The sequence below is a fragment of the Dipodomys spectabilis genome, unplaced genomic scaffold, assembly GCF_019054845.1.
Source record: "Dipodomys spectabilis isolate Male_0828 unplaced genomic scaffold, ASM1905484v1 ptg000096l, whole genome shotgun sequence".
In the NCBI taxonomy this organism is placed as follows: Eukaryota; Metazoa; Chordata; class Mammalia; order Rodentia; family Heteromyidae; genus Dipodomys; species Dipodomys spectabilis.
In genome coordinates this window covers 30,679,114-30,701,066 of record NW_024870773.1, presented here as the reverse complement: position 1 = coordinate 30,701,066, position 21,953 = coordinate 30,679,114, and the positions used below count along the sequence as shown (strand labels likewise).

The following is a 21,953-nucleotide window of genomic DNA, read 5'->3' as shown; positions in this document are numbered from 1 at the left end:
AACAGTAACATACTGTACATTTCAGAATGGTAGAATAAAGAATTTTGAATGTTTTGCCACAAATAAAAACAATTCAGAAGGCAGATTTTTAATCAGAATTTTATACAATGTATAATCTGTCAAAGTATCACATTGATATGTACAACTTTATCTTTAGAAATAGCACCTGAGAGGGGACAGAAGGGAAAAACTGGGCAAGTGAGGAGAGGGGTAGCATTGTCCAAAAACAAATGCACCTATTACCTGACTTATATAACTGTAGCTCCTCTGTACATCACCTTTATAGCAACAATTAAAAAATGAAAATTAGAAAAGAGCAACTGAAATACTTTTTTTAAAAGTCTGTGTATGTTTAGGTATGTATGCATGTGAACACACATATAATTAGCTCATAGTCTTTTTGTGAGGGACAGAGACCAATACTAGGTTTAGACTCAGGGACTGAGTTCTCTTGTTCAGGATCTACAGATCTCTATCACTTGAGCCACATCTCCACTTCCAGCTCTTTGCTGAGTGACTGAAGAGTCTCACAGATTTATTTATGTAAGCTGGCTTTAAATCTTGATCTTTAGATCTCAGATTCCTAAGTAGATAGGATTATAAGTGTGAGCCACTTGTACCTGGCTTAGCCTAGAGTCTTGAATTGTTTGTCACTGTGACCAAATCCATATTCTTATGAAATAGTATTGTTCAAGATGCAGTTGTCTTCTGGGTATTCACAGATGCCTTAATTTACTCAGTCCCAGGGACTGATTGGCCAAGACCTAGAATTGAACTTTCAACTGCCTGGTTTCTCATCAGCTCTCAGTTCATGAGAACTGATATTGTTTCTACAAAGAAAAAACAATAGCTCACTTGCTCTCTTCCACAAAATAAATCTTCCCCAAAACAACCTCAAGGTTTCTAGCATGCTAGAAAGCATGCTGAACCCTCAACAATGTAAACATCATTAGTTTGGATTTCTTTATATTGGGACAAAAAAAATTCTAGCCCTTCTCTCTTGCTTAGACCATTTAGATACTGAATAAACTAGTAAATCCAGGTTTGCTTCAACTGTTTAAGAAACAAAACCAAACAAAAACACAAATTAGCTAGCTACTAGCTTGAATTTTCCACTATATTTTTCTCTAGGGTATGAATCTATTGTAATTTAATAAAAGGGATACATGTGAGATGGTTTTTGGACCATGGTCTCCACAATACAGCTGTTAATATAACAATCATGGGCAGTCATTTTCCAGAAGATAACACAGAGATTTACAATTGTGAGAAAATTCTATAAGCCAAAAAAGAGCACAATTTTGTAGTCAATTTTAAAACCACTTCTTTTTTTGTAAGTCTTTAGAAATTGCTTCAAATTTAGATAAGGTAGCTATTTAAAAAGAAAGAAAATGAAAATCACTCATAATCCAGGTGATTATGACTCCTGTCAACATTCAATTTATGACCCAGGAGAAGACATTTGCCATATCTCATGAAGTCCTACCTGGATATGAGTTTTAACTCTAATTAATTAAAAATTCAGAAAGATCACCACTTGAAATCACTGACTGGTATGTGTGCCCATGGGTAAGAAATACCAGGAAGGATGAGCTACAAGCGTATTGATTGGCCCAATGTGGGATCACTTTTCTTTATTTCCTTATGTTTTCTGTATTGTGTGTGCATGTGTGTGCGATGTATACTAGGGCTAAAACTCAAGGCCTCATGCTCTTGTTTAGCTTTTTTGCTCACGTGAGCCACATCTCTACTTCTGGCCTGTTTGCTGGTTAATTGGTGGTTAGAGTCTCTCAGATGTGTCTACCCTATCTGGCTTTGAACTGCAATCCTCAGATCTCTGCCTCCTTAAGAGGATGACAGGCTTGAGCCACTCAACAGCATTGTTGAATTTTCATAATGAACACTGCTCTTATTTCAAAGTGAATTATTCTTATTATTGTGGAACACTTTCGCTGGCTGTCATCTTGCTTTCCAAAATCAACTGAAACACAAATGTACCTTGATAACTTTCCATTAATTACAAAAGTGTCCAAAACAATCCCCCCTCCCCCGAAAATGTCATGTGGGAAATCTGACCATTGATTTAACACAGACCTAGCATATAGGCAATGGCATCTTAGCTGATGGGTGTTCTGAAGGTGCTCGATTTTGTGTCTGGATGGACTCTTTGAAGGCAGGATGCCCTGAGCCTGGGCAAGCCTCAGATTAGATATCTTAAGCAGGAAGTGGAAATAGACCTTCTAGACACTGACATGAGGACCCCAGCATGGTAATAGTTCCAGCTTTTGGGTAGTGAATTAGACATGAGTCTCTTGGACTTTCCTGCCTGGGCTAACTTTGAACTGCAATCCTCAGATTTCATCTTCCTGTGTAGTGAGGATTATAGGTGTGAGCAATTGGTGCCTAGTTCTCCCACTTTTAAGAACAGATATGCAAGATTTTCCTCCTGGTTAATCAGAGAAGGTCAGCTATTGGGCCAAAAAGTAAGAGGAAGTTCCTAGTAAGACTGATTGCTTTTCTCTCTCTCTCTCCCTCTCTCTCTCTCTCTCTCCCCATCTCTGTCTGTCTGTCTGTCTGTCTCTCTCTCTCTGGAGATGAAACCCATGTCTTCTATATGCTAGACAAGTACTCTGCCATTGAGCTACACCCCCAGCTCCATCTGACTTTCTCCTAGTCCTTTGGCAGCAAAGTCTATTGTTCAAATGTGACAGCCTGACAAAAACCACATGATATTGTGTTCATGCCTCAAATGTGGTAGAAACAGACACCCATGAGTGAGACTGATAAATGAAGGAAGGGAGTTTTTATAAATCAACTAAGTTTGACAGCTATGATCCTGTGAATCTTTGTTAGAAGTAATGATCATAATGATAACTGATCCCTGTTAAGGAGACTTACACATATTATCTCAATCCTAAAAACAGTCTCATGACACAGGAGGCATGATTCTTCTTTCATAAAAGATTCTAGTGGAAGCTGGGTGCTGGTGGCTCATGCCTATAATCCTAGCTACTCAGAAGGCTGAGGTCTGAGGATCACAGTCCAAAGCCAGCCTGGGCAGGAAAAAATCTGTGAGACTTATCAAACCAGAAGTGACGTTGTGGCTCACGTGGTAGAGTGCTTGCGTTCAGCCAAAGAGCTCAGGGACAGCACCCAGGCCCAGAGTTCAAGCCCTACAATCAACAACAACAACAACAAAAGTTTCTAGGGACAGAAAGTAACTGGTCTAACGTCATACAGCTAATTTGGAACAAGAGCTAACGCTAGACATCTTTTAAGCAACCGCACAAATAAGAAATCTTAAATTTCCCTTAGAGAGTTACCTTGTCTTAGAGATAGGTGGTATTTGTGCCTATTGCCTGGCCAAACTTTTGCCAAGAATAGAAGTATTGACTAGCCATCAGGAGAGGCAAGCACTGCAGGTAGGGAAATGAACCCGTACAGCAGATGGACCTCTGCCTGTTCACCTCACCTTTACCTACGCGGTCTCTCTCTGAATCAGAAAAAGTAGACAACTGTCTGCCATCCCTCCGTTGCTCCGTACTTACTAAACCACAATCAGGCTTCAATAGCACATTAGTGCTGTTCCAGTAGCTCAGGAAGGAGTAAAGAACTGGGACTAGCTGGGGACGAGGAGGGAGGGGACAAACATCCATCACTAGGCTCCTGGCTCCTCCACTCTAGTGCTACATTATAGAACGAATGCCTGTGTACAGGCACCAGGCCTGTGTACAACAGCACACGCTCCGTGTACTTGGCTGTAGTGGTCAGCACAAGCATCTCCATGAATATGGCTGTTCCAATTTAAGTCTCTGCCATTTCAGGGGAAGAGTAGAAGACCAACAAATTCCTTGGCAGCTTCTTGGCAAGCCCCCTTCCACCCCATGTGCACATGGGGACACTCCCATCAGCCAAGCAGTCACTTAAGTGCATTCACTCTGGGAAGGCTGCATAGAATGGGCAAGTCAGAATTAAATCCTCATCCCTTCTCTGTCACTGCATCTGGATGGTGGCGCTGGGTCTCTCATATCTCACCTGTTACCTAGTTGGGGAACTCCAATGAGGCACAGCATGGAGTACATCGGGCACACTGCACCCAAGAGAACTTCTGCTGACTGTATTGCTGGTTCTCTCAGTGCTTCAAACCAGTCTCCTACAACACAGGCAAGTTCTTGTCACAAAAACTTACTCAGGCTGGGCACTGGTGGCTCAAGCCTGTAATCCTAGCTACTCAGGAGGCTGAGATTTGAAGAACATGAGTCAAAGTCAGTCCAGACAGAAAGGTCTAGAAGACTTATATCTCCAAAGATGCTTATTAGTCAACAAAAAGCCAGAAGTGGAGGTGTGGCTCAAGTGATAGAATGCCAACCTTGAATGAAAAAGCTAAGAGATCACAAGGCCCCATGTTGAAGATACACACACACACACACACACACACACACACACACACACACACACACACACACACACACACACACACACACACTTCAGTTATTTAAAAAACCAAGGCAATATATACTTTGAAATCAAGAAGAAAAAAAAAAAAGAAAGAAAAGCTACCTCTATGAAGAAGCCTAAAGTGATGAATAGAGACAAGTTTGTCAGAGGACTGACAATAACACTATTAAAGGGGGTAAATAGGGAAAATAAGCCTTAAGATTGGAGTTTTAAATTAACATAAAATGAAGTTATCTTTCTTGTGGTACACAGTTTTGCATGCTGGAATTCAGAGACTGGCCCTCTAGAAAGGTGATGTAACTACCACACACAGGACATAGCTGCCACCAGCAGCACCCTGAAGAAGCAAAGGCAGGGGTGTGGCTCTACCTTGCAAACACTCAGGGAGCACACACTTCTGATTACAGTGTTGGGTTCTGAGGAGTCACCAGGCAATGACAAGATCCTCGTCCCTAAGCTCTGTTGATATTGGAGGGCAACATCACAGAGGCTGCCTCTGTGGCTTTTCAATTATCCTCAAAAGTTAGCATCTTCAATTTTTACCAATTGGAGGCGTGAAAGGCCCAACTGTGCTAGACAGACATGCATTGAAAGAATAAAGTTTTGCCATTAGTCCAAACATCTTGTTGTTTAAACATATAACAGAAAAGTGCTACCGAGCAAGACGATGTCGATTGGACCACATCACAGCAGACCCAGAGCCGCAGCTAGTGCTACAACACATCTGAAAATCCTTTATTCCAAGGGAAGCTTTTGCATATGGTAGCATGATTTTATACTGTAATAACAAAGCTACATGGCAAAAATCCATTCCTAGTGACTTTATCTCCAATTTAATAACAAGAAAAAAAAACAAATCTAGATGTTCATAGGTTATTTTCCTGGCAATAAGTAAAGCATAATCCATAAATTGATTTCCCTTTTTGTGGCCTGTAAAATACTAAATCCACTTGGTGACACTGGCCATCCCGTGCTGTCTGTGGCCGATGTGAACCCAGAGCCTAGCACTGGAAGAGGCAGAGCTTGAATCCTCTGGGGTCTGCATTTGAATACCGCCACATGAGCCCAGCTACCTAACTCTGGCACCGTGCTCCACTCTACCCGGCCCTACTGCCAGCTGCAGCTCAGCATCCACATCCCCACTCTCTCCCTCTGCCTCAGCCAAGAGAACATGATGGTTTAATTTTGAAGGTCATTTTACAGCACTTTGGAGTGAGGGTATACTACCAGAGAGCGCTCTGTGTCTATTTGCTTCTGCCAACAGATGGAAAAGCAAAATACTTCAGTCTACTCGCCAAGCAACTGAAGAATGAGGGTAAAACAGATTAATCACCAGCAGTGCATACCGAGAAATCCTCATTCTAGACACCTCTCCCAGGAATGACGGCTCTGAGATGGTGAAGCTCCTCCAGCCACCAAATCTTAGTCTTCTGCACTTGTCTACAGTGCTTCCCATGAACACTGCTCCAAACACTGTACTCAGAGAAAAGTATAATATAAAGTTCACACACTTGAGTTCCACCGAAGTATCAACAAGACAAAAGAGGAAAAATTAGAAAATGCTATTTACATGTAAAACAGTCTTAAAGATATCTGATGTCATTCATATATATATATATATAAAAGATACTGTACAGAGGTGTTACAGTTCCATGAGCAAGGTAATGAGTTCATTTCCTATTGAGCATTGTTACCCCCTCCTTTGTTTTTCCCCTACCATCCCTTTCCTCCCCACCTCACCAGCTCCGCCCTCCCCCCCAAAGTTGTAAAATTCATTTTCAACATAGTGTCTTGTACATCCCGTTGTTACAGTGTGTCAACCTGTATCCTTATTTCAGCATTTTGCTATTTCCCTTCCCCTCCCCAAATTAGAAAAATGTATATACAAGATGCAGGACACCAGAATCAAATACAGTGAAAACAGGGGTTATACCATGGGGGAAGAACATACACAAGAAAGAAAAAAAAATCACATAGTACATTATAAGTATATTAAAAAATAACAGCAAGAAAGATAAAAAACTACTGTGTCCTTATCTTGGGGTTCATTTCACTTAGCATCATCTTATATGGTCATATGTACATAGCTTTTGGCCTTTTCTGCTTGTCCTAGACACACACTAGTTATTGTATATAAGGGAAACCATGGGACCTATGTTTCCTTGGGCCTGGCTTACTTCACTTAATATAATTTTTTCAAGTCTTTCCAATTCCTAACAAATGGGGTGATGTCATTCTTTCTGATGGAGGCATAGAATTCCATTGTATATTGTGTGTGCACACACACACACACACACACACACACACACACACACACACACACACACACACACACACCCCACATTTTCTTGATCCATTCATCTACTGAGGGGCATCTGGGTTGGTTCCATATCTTAGCTATGGTGAATAATGCTGCAATAAACATAGTTGTGCTTGTAGCTTTAGCATGGCCTTGTTTGTGATCGTTTGGGTAAATGCCTAAAAGTGGGATTGCTGGGTCACAGGGGAGCTCTATGTGGAGTCTTTTGAGGAACCTCCATACTGCTCTCAAAAGTGTTTGAACAAGTGTATATTCCCACCAACAATGCAGTAGCAATAAGAGACCTCCCACTCAAAAAAAGGCCAGGACCAGATAGATTTACACCTGAATTCTACAGGCCTTCAAATCAGAACTGACACCAATACTCCTCCAACTCTTCAATGAAATTGAAAGTGAAAGTTCACTACTGAACTCCTTCTATGAAGCCATCATAACCCTCATCCCCAAACCAGGCAGGGACTCATCAAAAAAAGAGAATTACAGACCCATTTTTTTTTGATGAACATTGATGAAAAACATTTCAAAAAAAATTTGGCCAATCGACTTCAACAACTCATAAAAAAAAAATCATACACCATGATCAAACAGGATTCATTTCAGGGTTGCAAAGCTGGTTCAACATATGCAAATCAATTAATATAATTCATCACATCAACAAGAGCAAGGATAAGAACCACATGATTATCTCATTAGATGCAGAAAAAGCATTTGACAAGATCCAACACCCCTTTATGATGAAAGCTCTGGAAAAACTAGGAATCCATGGAACATTCCTCAATATAATAAAGGTTGTGTATGACAAACCTACAGCCAGCATTACACTAAATGGTGAAAAACTCAAAGCCATTTCCTCTAAATTCAGGAACAAGACAAGGATGTCCACTCTCTCCACTTCTCTTCAATTTAGTATTAGAATGTCTAGCAAGAGCAATAAAACAAGATGAAAACATAAAAGGGGATCGAAATAGGGAAGGATGAAGTAACTCTCCCTCTTTGCAGATGACATGATCTTGTATTTAAAGACCCCCATGGACTCCATTCACAAGTTACTTGAGCTGATTCGAAACTTTGGCAAAGTAGCAGGATATAAAATTAACCCTCAAAAATCAATGGTGTTTCTATATGCCAAAATGAGAAGAGCACAGTTAACATCAGGAAAGCAACTCCTTTTGTAATACCCCCACAAAAAAATAAAATACCTAGGAGTTAACTAAAGTAGTGAAGGACCTCTATGATGAAAACTTTAAAAACCTGAAAAAGGAAATATCGGATGTCTTTTAAAGGAGGTTCAAAATGCTTCAGAATGCCTCTCATGATTAAAAAGCAGTGGGGCATGTGCAACTCATGGCTGTAATTGTACATATTCAAGAGGCTGAGATCTGAAGAGCAACAGTTCCAAGCCAGCCTGGGCAGGAAAGCTTGTGAGACTCTTATCTCTAATTGACCATTAAAAAGATGGAAGTGCAGCTGAGGCTCAAGTGGTACATGGCTAGGTAGCCTTGAGTAAGAAAAGCTAAGGAACATCACCCAGGCTCAAGTATTGGCACAAAAGAATAAAAACTAAGAAACAAAAAGAAGCTAGATTGTAATTAGAACTTTCCTTGATCAGATTTCTATCACCTGGCTAGAGATTTCCAAAGACAAAATGTGCTAACTAAATCTAGATTTCATTTAGAAAATGGAAAGTTCAACATATCAACATTTGTTAATATACTGGTAGTTGACATATTGTTTTTAATAATGATAACATGATACCTTACAACATGCAAGCAGATCTGGATAAATTTTCAAATTATCATTCTGATATGGGTACCAGCTAACCTTAGATTTGTGTTTACACCATCGTTCTTATAGCCTGGTATGTAAAGATGTGTAGCTTCATCAGTAGAACAATTATTTATTTGGCAAACTTTGGGTTTGCTTCTCTTCTATCTAATTACAAGCCCATTAGTTTTTATAATCATATTAAAGAACTCCAATAAAACTTTCAATGACTCAAGGGAAAGGTAGTTTTAGACAGTCAACCATAATTAAGCAAAATGATTGTACGTGCATCATTATGGCAAATGTGAGTTGTAATTTGAGTCTAGGGATGATCAGCTTCAAAAAACTGGAAAACAACCCACAGCAAACATTTGCATCATAAACACATTTCAGCAATAGCAGATCCTGGAGCTAACTAGTGAAATCAATCAGTATATGATACACATTTAACAATGGAAAAAAAAATCTTTGATTTTGTATTTCTTAACTGGGAAACTTCTGATGCTAAAGTCATGGGGATTTCCAAGTATGAATTAGCAGGACTGAGATCTTTCAGTTCCTTGTGGAACCCGCCTAATCTGCATATATTTAGTCTGCTTTATAGATACCAGATCTCAATGATAAAACATCTCTACATTGGCCTAAATTCTCCTAAAGTAAGACCCAGACCAGGTACAATGACAAAAAAAAAAGTTTTAATGCAATAGGAAACAAATTTGTAACGTGTTCAAATCCCTCTGTAGTGATTTTTTTTAAATACTACTTTAAGTTAGGTACTGGTCACACATGCCCATAATACTTAGAGGCAACTCCTTATTTTTCTTGCCTCATCAGTGGGCTAGGAAACAAAAAGATCTCAGGACTCTGATCAGATTCTGCCATGGCTATCTGGCTGGTAGCAGGCAGCGGAGCGTGCCATGTACTGGGCCAAACTTCGGCAATCACTTTGCGTAGTGAACTTGAGCCATCACATCTGTCATTTCACTGAACCTACACTTCAGTCCTGTGGAAGATGAGAGACAGAGGGTTTGAGGGGGAACGAGGGTCTAGAAGCAGGTATGAAAAGCAGCTGCAGGGAAAGCGAGAACAAGAATAGTGTCTGAACTGCTGCTGCTACTCTGGAAGCTAAGATAGAAAGATCATGGTTGAAACTAGCCAAGTCAGACAAATTCATGAGACTCTTACCTTCACTTAACCAGCAAAATGTGAGAGTGGAGGTATGGCTCATGTGATAGAACACCAGTCTTGTATTACAAAAGCCAAGGAAGAACATGAGCATGAGGCCCTGAATTCAAGCCCCAGTTTTGGCAAATAAAAATAAAAATAAAATAAATAAGATAAACCAGTGCCCACGTTGGTCACTGAAACCACACATGAAAAGAATAAGGGATTAGCTGCTAAAGACTTCTGTGACTCCCTATGTATTCACCAGCTACCTTGAGCCACCATGGTATGAAATTATATTACAGGTCTGGGCCTTCATTGCCTCCTGGGGCAGAGGTAAAGTCAATCCAGTGCTGTCTCAAAAATAGAAAATGGGCAGTGTTTACCCTGGCCAAGCCTTTTCAGAGTCCTCCTGCAGTTCCTGAGACTTCTCTGGCTTCTTCTTAGATACAGGCTTGTCCAGTACCATCAGAGAAAAGCAATATTGCTCTATACTACAAAAGGATCTTACTGGACTCTAGATTACATTTTAACCAAACCAACAAGCATATGGTGACCCCTTCAAGCTCCTTTAGGCACCTCCTTGCCAGGAGTGTGTCATTGTTGAGGATACATTGTTAATGTATCCTGTGAACTGGGGCCTTGCTCTTACACTTGGTCTGGGGACCCACAGCAGCAATTCACCCCAAAAGTATGTTTCCACTTTATCTTACTTTATGATGACATAAAATTAGCTCACATTTGTCGGGGTGTTAGTTACTCATGCCTGTGATCCTAGCTATTCAGGAGGCTGAGATCTTAGGATCTCAGGCCAAAGCCAGCCCAGGAAGAAAGGTTCATGAGACTCTAATCTCCAATTAAAAAAAGAAAAACAAAACACACCCAGAAGTGGAGGTATGGTCAAGTGGGAGAGCACTAGCCTTGAGCAAAGAAGTCAGGGACAGTGCTCATGCCCTGAGTTCAAGCCCCAGCACACACACACACACACACACACACACACACACACACACACACACACACACACACACACACACACACACACACACACACACACACACACACACACACACACACACACACACAGAGATTATCTCCTGTTCAGCTTGTTTATTTTGTAACAGGGAGGGCAGGAGAAAGAACAAAAATATTCAAAAATAAGCACAGTGTCACATGCTTTCAATAAGCAGCTTTACACAGAGCTGGTGGGGCATGCTAATCTACTGTAAACAGGACAGGTCAGAAGTGAAAGGCGGAGGGTCACTGGTGGTGAAAGCATTTAGGGGGAGTGATAGAACAATTGCTGGTCTTCAGATGGAGGGTCAGAGGTCAACACGGGCAGATTGGGACACCAAGGATCAGCTTTCACTCCTCAGGACACAGTCACATAAATCAGACAGAGTTCCTCCATGAAGGACTCAATGTATATACCACCCTTTCCTTTTTCCAAGGTGATTATCCTCCCTTTCATAAACTCCCAAACACACACTAAAATGACACTGTAAACTCTGAAATTCCCACTGATATGTGTGGAAAGAGTTTTATTTTAAATCTCTCAACTCCATCTTTAAATAATGATAACCAGCATGATTCTAGTTTTTAACATACACTCCCTTTAGAATGGACATTGAAGCTTTATGGAAAACTTAACATGGCTTTTAAGTGTCTTTCTTCCTTTTCCAGAAAATATATATTCTCACGCAAAGAGTGCCCCAATTCTTCACTGCCTAACTATATTCTCTGTGGTATAAAACAATTGAAAGTGTTCTTGCTAATAAATGAGCAGCTTTTAGCCATAAATCAGCACAATTGCTTTTTTTGAGACATAATCATGAACACATGATTTACTTTTTTCTTTCATGAATCTTCTTTAAAAAAAAAAAAAAACAAACGGATCCTGTCATGGGTAAGAGTCAAATCAGAAATAATGAGCCATTCTCTAAACTGCAAATAATAGCATTCATTAAAGAAGAAGGATTTTAGCGTAGGAAAATAATTGACAACAAGAATGATGTGTACGTGAAGATTGCCTGCAGGTGGCAGAATGGGAAGCAGCACCAGATCACCAGGTTTCTTGCCACTGTTTACTGAGTTCAGCTGGAGGAAACAGCCCTGCCAGCGACTCTCCTCTAACACGGCCAATTATGTCCCTTTTGTCCACTGCCAGGGAGCGTCAAGCCCTTAAATACGATCTTAAGGAGGCTGTTTTACTACTATGCCACTCCTCAAGACAAAGCCATGACCAACACCTATTTCTTATAAGTATGATTAGGCACAGAATTAGAGGCAACATGTGGTGTCCTAACTAGCCTGGGACAAGCAGTATCTTCTAGAAGCAAGGCCCTGAAGCCCTGGGCAGTGTAGCTGTCATCTCTTTGTTGTACCAAGATGTTTTAACAATGGTCATGCTGGAGCTTCACACAGGAGCCAGACAGAGGCAGCAGACCCAGGCTGTTTAGCTCTGAGAACCTTGTGAACAATTCACACTCATAGCTTTGGATGTTTTCAAAAAATAATAAATAATGTGAACTCCCAGTTCTTCAGTAAATATCATGTTTAAAATTGCTATAAAAACATCTATTAGAATTTCCCCAATCATTTAAATATCTCAGATTCTTCAAACTTTCAAAAATACAAGTTGTCATGTCCAAAACGAGCTTTACAACGTCGGTGCAGGGGGGGGGGGGAAGGGGAGGAAGGAGAAGGATTGGAATTGGGGGGGAGGGGAGAGGCTGGGAAGGGATGTGAAGGGTAAACCAAAGGAGGAGGCTGCAATGCTTGGTAAGAAATGTACGCATTATCCTGCCCATGTAATTGTAACCCCTCTGTACAGTATGTTCACAAATAAAATAAAATAAAATTAAAAAAAAAAACAAAAAAAAATACACTTGGGTACAATGTTTGCATTATAGGTGCATACACATTTTATACACACAGACACATACATATCATGGCTAATAAGGAAACAGTCATACTGAGAACAGCCTTTTGATGCAAGCTGAATTTTCACAGTGTATTTTCACAACGTGTATTTTCATCCTGTCATTTTAAATTAGCTAAAGGGGGAAAAATGACTTCCAATTTTCTTTCTTCTTCAGTAACCTAAGAGTCTTTTATTCCTTTAAAATCTACTTCTTGGGTCAAAAGATGAGCAACTGAGAAATGCACCAGTTGTTCTAATGAGAAATAAACTTCATTTCACTGGAAACATTTTCTCATCAAAAGTCTAACAGAATGTCTAGTGAAGGATTATCTGGTTATCAGGAGCCCAAAGGATTCCATACTATTTAACTTCTTTTACTATGGTGCTATTACATGTTCTAGAAGAGAGAGCATGAGCGGGTCTCACAGGGAGACAGTGACAGCATTAGAATGAGAGGGAGAAAGAACGTGTTCTGTCCTTGAGATCATGGGTATAAAAACTGTTAAATGTTATCAATGTTTTCTGTGGAGGAGTAGAAATTTAACACCATTTATAAAAAGGAAAAAATATTCCTCAATTCAGATTTCCTAACCAACAAGCAGCAAAGAAATCAGAACCAAAATGATTTGGGTTCAAACACTGCTCCACCACATGCTAGCTATGGAGATAGGCCTGAGTCATTCTCTTTATATTCTTTTGGGGTTTTTTTTGTGCCAATGCTGCAGATGGAAATCAGGTCTTGGGTGCTGTCTCTTTTTTTTTCTGCTCAAGGCTGGTGCTTTACCAAAGCTCTACTTCTAGTTTTTGGTGATTAATCGAAGGTAGTAAGAGTCTGCCTTAGCTAGCTTTGAACCATGATCCTAATATCTAAGCCTCTTGAGTAGCTAGGACTACAGGCATGAACCACTGGCTATTATGAGTCATGAAAGTAAATTTAAAAACCCAGGTGTGGGCTGAGAAGGTGGCTCAGTGGTAGAGCACTTGCTTTGCATGCATGAGGCTCTGGGTTCGATTCCTCAGCACCACATAAGCAAAAAGAAAAAAGCCGGAAGTGATGCTGTGGCTCAGGTGATAGAGCGCTAGCCTTGAGTTGAAGAGCTGAGGGACAGCGCCCAGGCCCAGAGTTCAGGCCCCACAACTGGACCCAAAAAAAACAAAAACAAACAAACAAACAAAAAAAACAGGTGTGCTGGGTTTTTTAAATAAGAAAATACACACAAATTCTTTCATGAGAACATATTTAATATGTTAGCTATTATTAGTTATCATTAACATGATTTTTTAAATCACAAAGTAGTTGCAATGCTAACACTTGTTTCAGTGCAAGATATTTATGGATAGAAATCCAAAACAAACACCCAGCTTTCCTCCATATGGAAACTTCATCCTCACCAAAGAAGTGCAGATTAGATTCATTGAATTTCAACATTTTTTCAAAATTTTACCATGTATTTCAAGGGTAGGAAGATTTGTCAGAATTCCTATAAAAGTTCAAATATCCTCATTTGTGCAATAAGGACATCCCAACATATACCTCAAACAGAACCTCAGAACCTCTTCTATTCTCATAATGAATGTTCAAGTGGGGTCATATGTGTGCATGTGCATAAGTGTGTGTGCCTGGTGTTGACATGGAACTGGAGGAGTTAGAGGACTCTTGGGTTTCTTTTGGTCCTCTAGTTAGTAAGGTTGTGACTACACTCCTCAGTGACGTGCTCTCAGTAAGCAGAACCACTTCCATGGTGAACACTTTGCAGTCTGTGTGCAAATAGAGAACAGAGGCATTGGGTGTGACTGATAGGTGAGGAGCCCTTGACATGCCTGGTGGCTTGGGAGCCTGCCACTTCCAGATCTGGAACAGCTCCACGGTTAGGACTCTTGGACACTCAAAGAAGGCCACCAGTGGGACAAAGTGGAAATAACATCACTCTCTCCTGAGGGTCATTCTAGTTATTCATTACCAAAAGCTTGTCATCTATGGAGATACTCTGAGAGTGACATCTCTCTACTCATTTGGGAGACATTTAGCACATCCCTATTGTCACTGCCACAGCCTGGACACATTTCTTAAGAAATGCGATGGTCTGAGAAGACCTCACCATCTAACTTCTCAGATAAGATTTCAGCACACAAGGACCACCTGGGAGTGTGGGAAAGGTTTTCCTGGCTTGAGTTTTCAGCATGCAGTGGTAAGGGGTTTGGTAATACACTGTAGTGGCCCTCTCTCCATCCAATATACAGAGAGATGACTATGTATCTCTCCCTACAAGTCAATCCAGGTAAGGGGAAAGTTCCGTTCACTCTGCTTGATCTGAATAGAGTAGTGAGAGCAGCAAGGTATTTGTATGTTGTCTCAGAGGTCACACTCACTTCATCGGCCTGTTCTAACACTTGACATCAGCTATACAACCCTCTGGTCTGCAAGTGCCGATATATTATAAGCACAAATAAGCATCTATTCTTTTCCCTTGAACCTTAATTTTTACATTCCTGTGAAGTCAGTGTAATCATCTTCAAACAAGTGATGTGGAATGTGTCTAAAGTTATAAAGACAGGAAGTGGCTGAATTAGATCTTCACAGTTCTGTCCCATCTCACCCCAAAGCCTTTCCCCTCAAAGACCAATCAGGATATGGGGAACTGACTATGCACTTGGAAATGCTCAGAGTCTGGGGAGGGTACAGAGAGAAGGCAGGATGAGACTAAGCAAGGGAGCAAAGTGCTAGTTACACAGCAGAAGACAGATATGGTCCATTGTCTACTGGCATATTTGCATTTTTGCATTTGGCTTGGATCACAATACTCTCCTGGACACTCAGCTTTTCCTTCTTTTCATCAGTAGAAAAGGCCACTAGTAGGTATATTATGGGAATGTCATTAAAGTGTCAGGACTCCAGGCTATAGCTCAGCTATGGAGAGCTTCTTAGCATGGTTAAAACCTGGGTTCAAACACCAAATCTCCAGTCATAAAGTAAGAGCAAAAAAGAAAGAGAGAGAAAGAATGAAAGAAAAGAAGAAAGGAAGAAAGAAGAAAGGAAAGGAGGGAAAGGGAGAGAAAGGGAGAGAAATGGAAGGGAAGGGAAGAGAAGGGAAGAAAGGACTCTGAATCTGATGATTCTCTGGACTCTCTTTTCTTTCTCAAAATACTTTAGCTCTATATTTTGCTCCCAGGTAAGTTTCTGCCCATTCTGTGGAGACACAAGAATTTGTGTAGCATTCTAACTGTGCTCAAATAACTACCATCCCAACTTAACTTTTGATGCTATCAGCTGAGTCACACTGGGGAAATTAACACTCATTCTACTTATTTTTCTTCCCATCCTAGGACTTTATTCCCTTATGTTCTTACAACTTACCCACACAATTTAATACTACTACCAATTATTAATAATAATAATAATAATGAATTGGAATGAGGTCCTGTTACCCAGGGCCATTCTGAACTGTGGCTGCCACAACTCTCTGGCAGGCTTCTATCTTTCACAGTGGTCCAGCCTGATCTCTCGCAGCCATCTCTCATACCTCAAATGATTATCATTATTTTTCTTCCCCTAACTTAGTTTGTTCCAATCACTCTAATAGCGGAACACTGCTAGGTTTTGTAGGTGGCAGAGATCATCAGGAAAAGAGAGGGAGAGAGAGAGAGACAGAGAGATAGATAGAGATAGAGTCAGAGAAACAGAGAGCTTAACTTAGGGTAATTACTTGCTATGTGTCACCATGAAGCTACCATATTTCAGTAAATACCCTTATATACATTTGGATACCACCCCAAAGTGTTTATTTATATGTTGATAAATTAATTCTAGTTTTCTCTCATATATGGAAGGTCTCTCTTACCTTCACCAACACTCCGCCAGCCCTGACGCTCAGAAGGTTCATGACTACTCCACAGCTCTTCCTCTCCCACACTTTTCCCCATCTCTTCCACACTTAAAATCATCTCAAGTGCAACCTGAATTTCACTGGCTTCTCTTTGAATGAGCCTTGGGCCTTTACATGTAAGTAAATAAGTGCTCACTGAGTACCCCGTTTGGCTGTGTGGTAGATAACAGGAAAGAAGTTACAAGAAGCTCAGAGGACAGAGTGAAGCATAAAACTGTATTTTATGTTTTACCATGTCTGTCGTAAAGTTTGAAGACAAATCATCAACTTTTCCCTATTTTACACTTTCAACTTACTTTGATTTTTAACATGGTAGCTTTGTGTATTCATTCTTGAATGTGGATCCCTTTGATAAGTAAAGTATCTAAATTGATAGCTCTTTAGAGTCTACAAATTGGGGGCATGTGGGTATTTGTGATTCAAAGAGGCTTTAATGATGGTACTGTCATTTTTTACCCGGCTACACATGCAATTCTTGTCTCTCTTCATCAATGACAACTTAAACTGACCACAAAGGTCTTTATGGCTTTTAGCTACTTGGGAGGGCTTGTTTCTGTGAGGACAAGAGAGAAAACAGCTACAAGCCTGTCTGCTCTTCCTTCCTGTGGCCACCTACCAGATTAAGTAGGAAGAGAAAAACAACTGTGAGTGTATAACGAATGCCTGGAAGGATACTAGAAGAAGGGGTCTTTAACAACTCTCAGGAACACAATAACATCAGAAGGAGACATTTTGAAGATAATTAAAAACTTCACAGAGTCAGGACTTTTTGGTACAGAAAGAATACAAGACGACTTTTTCAACCCTTGAAAAAAAAAAGTTTAGGCTAGCAGATCAGCCCTAGTTCCTGCTAGGGGTCAGAGCAGGGAGAACCTGATGCCCTAGTCTTGCCCTGGGATGTCACATCACGGCTGGGATGGTCCATCTTACTTATTGACTCCCTTCATCTATTGACATTCCAGGCACCTTGCATAAATCCCTGTACTAAAACCAATTAAAACCTCATTAAAAGATAAAACCTAAAACTATGCCAATAAATACTAAGCACACTTTAAACACATTCATTTGGCATCTCAGACTCAGAAGGCATCCAGTGGAAAAGAAGGTTGTGAATGTCGCAGGGTCCTACTGAAGACAGGACTGATCTCGGGAGCTCAACCCAGAAAATACAATTAAATTAGCCAACTGGGCCCAGCCGTGTCAAATTTGCTTTCCATCAGTACTGTATTTAAGGGATTTCCTAGGTTTTAGGTGAAACTCTGTTTTTCCACGCAATATAGTACAGGAGATATTTCTGAGATAAATGTGTATTGAAAAATACATAAAATGTCATGACAGGCAAGCTGAAATGTCACTTTCAGAAATCTATCCTTTTATCCAATTCACAGCACATGTTTCACCAGACAGCGTGGAATTTGCTATGTGAACACCTCCTAGGAATAAGGAACTGCATTTTAAGCAAAATACTTGAATGAACAGACCCAAAGAGCTGACCCATCAAAAATGTGCAAAGTCAAACTCCATGGATTATAAAAATGCCTTTGGGTTACCCCTTTAGAAGTATAGAAACACAGCACAACTCTATCCTTTTCAAAGTGTTTGAAGGTAGGATGCTTCTAAAAAAGGTATATTTCCTTTGAAAGAGGAAGAAGAAAAAGAATGAAAGAGAAAAAAGGAGGGAGAAGGGTAGAAAGGAAAGGAAGGGAGGGAAGGTGGGAGGGAGGAAAAGAGGGAAGAAGAAAGAAGAAAAGAAAGAAGGAAGGTAAAGCAAAACTATATTTGCTGTTACATGAATATTTAGTAAGGAAGTGTATAAGTAGGCATTCTTAGAAAGGAAGTATAATTTTTAAAATACCTAAAATTCTTGTAACAAAATTCTCAAAATTATTACCATTGGCTAGTGACTTTTGTATTTTCATTTGCTTTTCTGTACTGGTCATTACAGATTATTTTGTGTGTGTGTGTGTGTGTGTGTGTGTGTGTGTGTGTGTGTGTTTTATATTACAGATATATTCAGTTGTGTGAAGTTTTTTTTTAAAGTAATTTCACTACAAAAAGAATTGAATGAATATTTAGAATACAAAAAAATGTAGTTGACTTAATTTATTTGATTTATCCCAGAAAAAAAATCAAGTAGAATGGCTGACATATTTCTTATATCAACTGCATTCCCTTCTTTGGACATATCTGATGGTCTGAGAAGGCTCCACAACATTTTTGATGACTTGCCACCCAACTGGATCTTTGTATGTAAATGTCTAAGAACCATGCATGAAATTGAGCAAGTGAGATACACCACTTTAACAATAAGCATTCATAATGCTATTTGTATGATTACCTGCAGAGAATAACACAGGATGATCTCTTTGGAAATTTTACAAATGGAACACTGTCAAATTTATAAGCAATGGTTCAGATAGCAAATATGTAGTTTGGATTTTCAAGGTCTTAAACACTGCAAGCAGCTTACTCTTATCTCCCAGGGCCACTGCCTTCCTGAAGTAATTGATGCTTGGAGTCCCCAGCTTCACATAAACCAGGCCACTGTGTTATTGTATACAGCCAACTGACTGCTGGCAGAAACAGGAAAGTACGCAGAACTCAGATCAATAGACATGTCAACAGTAAGCTGCTTAATCTAATTCGGCCTATCTCATCTTGGGGCATAGAGTTTGCAATTTTGCTGTTGGGTCCCTCTGGCAGGAAATGGTTTGCAAAGTTTAGTCTTAAGAAATTTAAGTGATATGCTTATCCTTCAGGCTCTTGAATGTTTATTCAGCAGAATAGCTGCTTTAAATGTTTTATAAATGGCAGCAATGCAAACAAAGCTCGCCTGACTTCGCGCACATGTGAAAACCATAATGGTAGTTCCTTGACTACGGGCATCAGGATTAACACGACAGCGGAAACACTCCAGAGGAAACTGCGAGGGTCCATGTGTTCTCAACTAACCTCTAGTCTATCCCTCCCCATAGCATAGCATCTTTCTGAAAAAGAGATATTCTTTATTTAAACATTCAACTCTCCCATGACTATATATTGGGCAATGACCTTTCTGATGAGGAAGTATCAAATGATTACCTCTCGAAGGATTGTTCTTCACCAAAGAGTATAGTAGTTTAGGAAAAGAATGGTAGTTGACACTGAAGATGACAGGCTGAAATCTATTCATTCTGGTCTTAAGCTTAAGTAAGCCCACTTCATTGCATATTCATTCTTGCTTTTTCTCTCTCCCTCTCACACACAACACATGCTCTCCTTCTCTTTGTCACCCCTCCCCCAACTTGAACTCCTCTCTCAACAGAAATCGATAATATGCATCATCACCTGGAAGATAATGAGTGTTAAGTACCTGCTACTCCCTACAGTATTAGGGCAAACTGTCCTACAGCTATCAAAAAAGGGAAGGCCCACATCTCTTTCTGCACTCATTAAAAATAAACAAAATAACTCTATTTCTACCTCTTTCAGTACTTATAGAAGGCTTTGGAGAGAACAACTAAGCATCACTATTTCCTTCAAATGACTTCAGTAAAAGAATCCCAAATGCAAGCTCATTTGTGGATAAAGAAATGGAGGATCAGGCCTCTAAAGTTGAACCAGGATCATTCTGGGACTAGCAATGGAGAGAGGCCTGGAAGGGGCCACTGCTGTGTGCTCAGACAAGGCACCGTGTTAGGAACAGTTTTGTAGCTATGAAACGCTATAGAAAGTCCATCACGAGATGGGAAAATGAGGTGGAGTCACTCATGTATTAATGTGGCCTGAAAATAAGACACTTGAATTTTGAGATGCAGAATATCCAGTCAATTTCTGACCACTAAAGTCTTATTAGTGGTAAGCTTGGTTCCAAGTACAAGGATCCCAATAGTGAATGAGACAGGCCTGGCCCCTCTGGCTGGGACACATAACTGCAAAGAGGGAGGTAGAGAACAAGTAGGGAAAGTACTTTAAAATACAGTAATGTAGTAGAGTGTGGCATAGGGGTGGGGTCAAACTCACTGGGTGGCAGGAACTAGCCACCCAAGTACTGAGGAAGTGCCAGCTGGGCCCAGGTTTGCAACCAATGATGTGTGTATATATAGATATATTTTTTGGTGGGGGGGGGTCAGTTGTGGGGTTTGAACTCTGGGCCTAGGCGCTGTCCTTCAGCTTTTCAGCTCAAGGCAAGCACTCTACCACTTGAGCCACAGTGCCACTTCCAGTTTTCTGGTGGTTTATTGGAGATAGTCTCACAGACTTTCCAGCCCAGGCTGGCTTTGAACCGTGATCCTCAGATCTCAGCTTCCTGAATAGCTAGGATTACAGGCGTGAGCCACCGGCGCCCAGCCCAATGATATTTTTATACCATTACATCACAGTGGTACCTGAACCATCACACTGGGGGCAGTCAACAGAAAGAAAGGATACCATACACAGCTACCTCACAATCCACACACCATTGGGGGAAATTCCATGAGGCCAATATTACTTCTCTATGTTTTCATTCTCAACATAGTGGTTGGTACATAACACCACACTTAAGTGTTCCATCATTGTCCAATGGATAAATTGAGGGAAAGACCCCAAAAAAATCTCATGAGAAATTCTTTTAAATAACAGCTGAGGAAGACCTCAGTCAAGAGACTTTCTTGGTGTTATTTAAAGCAGATCTCCATTCCAGCTTGCTTTTTCCTCCACAGCGCTCCAAAAATTCCGGGGATATGTCCTATAACTAGTGTCACCCAAGAACTACAGACTGAAAAGGTACTGTATGGTAGTATCCGCTTTTGGAAAGGAGCCCAGGGCTGCTGTCCTGCACCTCAGCTGGCCCAAAGTCTTTTAAGGCCATTAGTACACAGTGACAAAGGCAAGTACAAGGAGATCCTGTAAAAACAAACAAGCCCAAAACAAATGCAAAACCCAAATACTTCAGTAGGGAAAATTCATGTAATAAATATTAAAACGAAACAGCATAAGGACTTTTCTGTTAAGAAAACAATGTCATGGTGGGCACCATGCCCACAGCCAGTGTCGCGATGGAACACAGGACCAGAGTGCTCAAGGACACAGCATGGTGAGTGGCAGAGCAAGGATTCTGGTGCTGGTTCTGAAGGCTTTCTGGCAGCTCCTTTATGTTTACCTCATACAGCTGCCCACATTATACACTTTTTTTTTGTACATGTCATGACTAAGTGAGCATTGTTGAAGCACACACAATGCCAATATGGAATCAGAGTGGCAATTTTGTGACACAGTGTCTGTTTTAAGATGTCACCGATAGAGAAGAGAACCTGATGTTTCTGGAAAAAAGCAGTGTCTTTCTAGCTGGTATAAATGTGTCACAATGGCTGTTCTGGACCATGAGTATAGATGTAACTGAGAAGTGTGTGAACCAAAGTGACTCAATCTCCAGAGTAGACACTCTGATACCATCAGCCAAGACTTAAGAAATACTTCAAAT

The 21,953-nt window shown here is 40.5% G+C and overlaps 1 protein-coding gene across 7 annotated transcripts in view; it reads right to left on the bottom strand.

The window, feature by feature from the left end:
* Pard3 (par-3 family cell polarity regulator) overlaps nucleotides 1-21,953 on the bottom strand; it is a 636,430-nt gene that overhangs the window by 85,747 nt on the left and 528,730 nt on the right. The gene's annotated exons all lie outside the window — the stretch shown is intronic.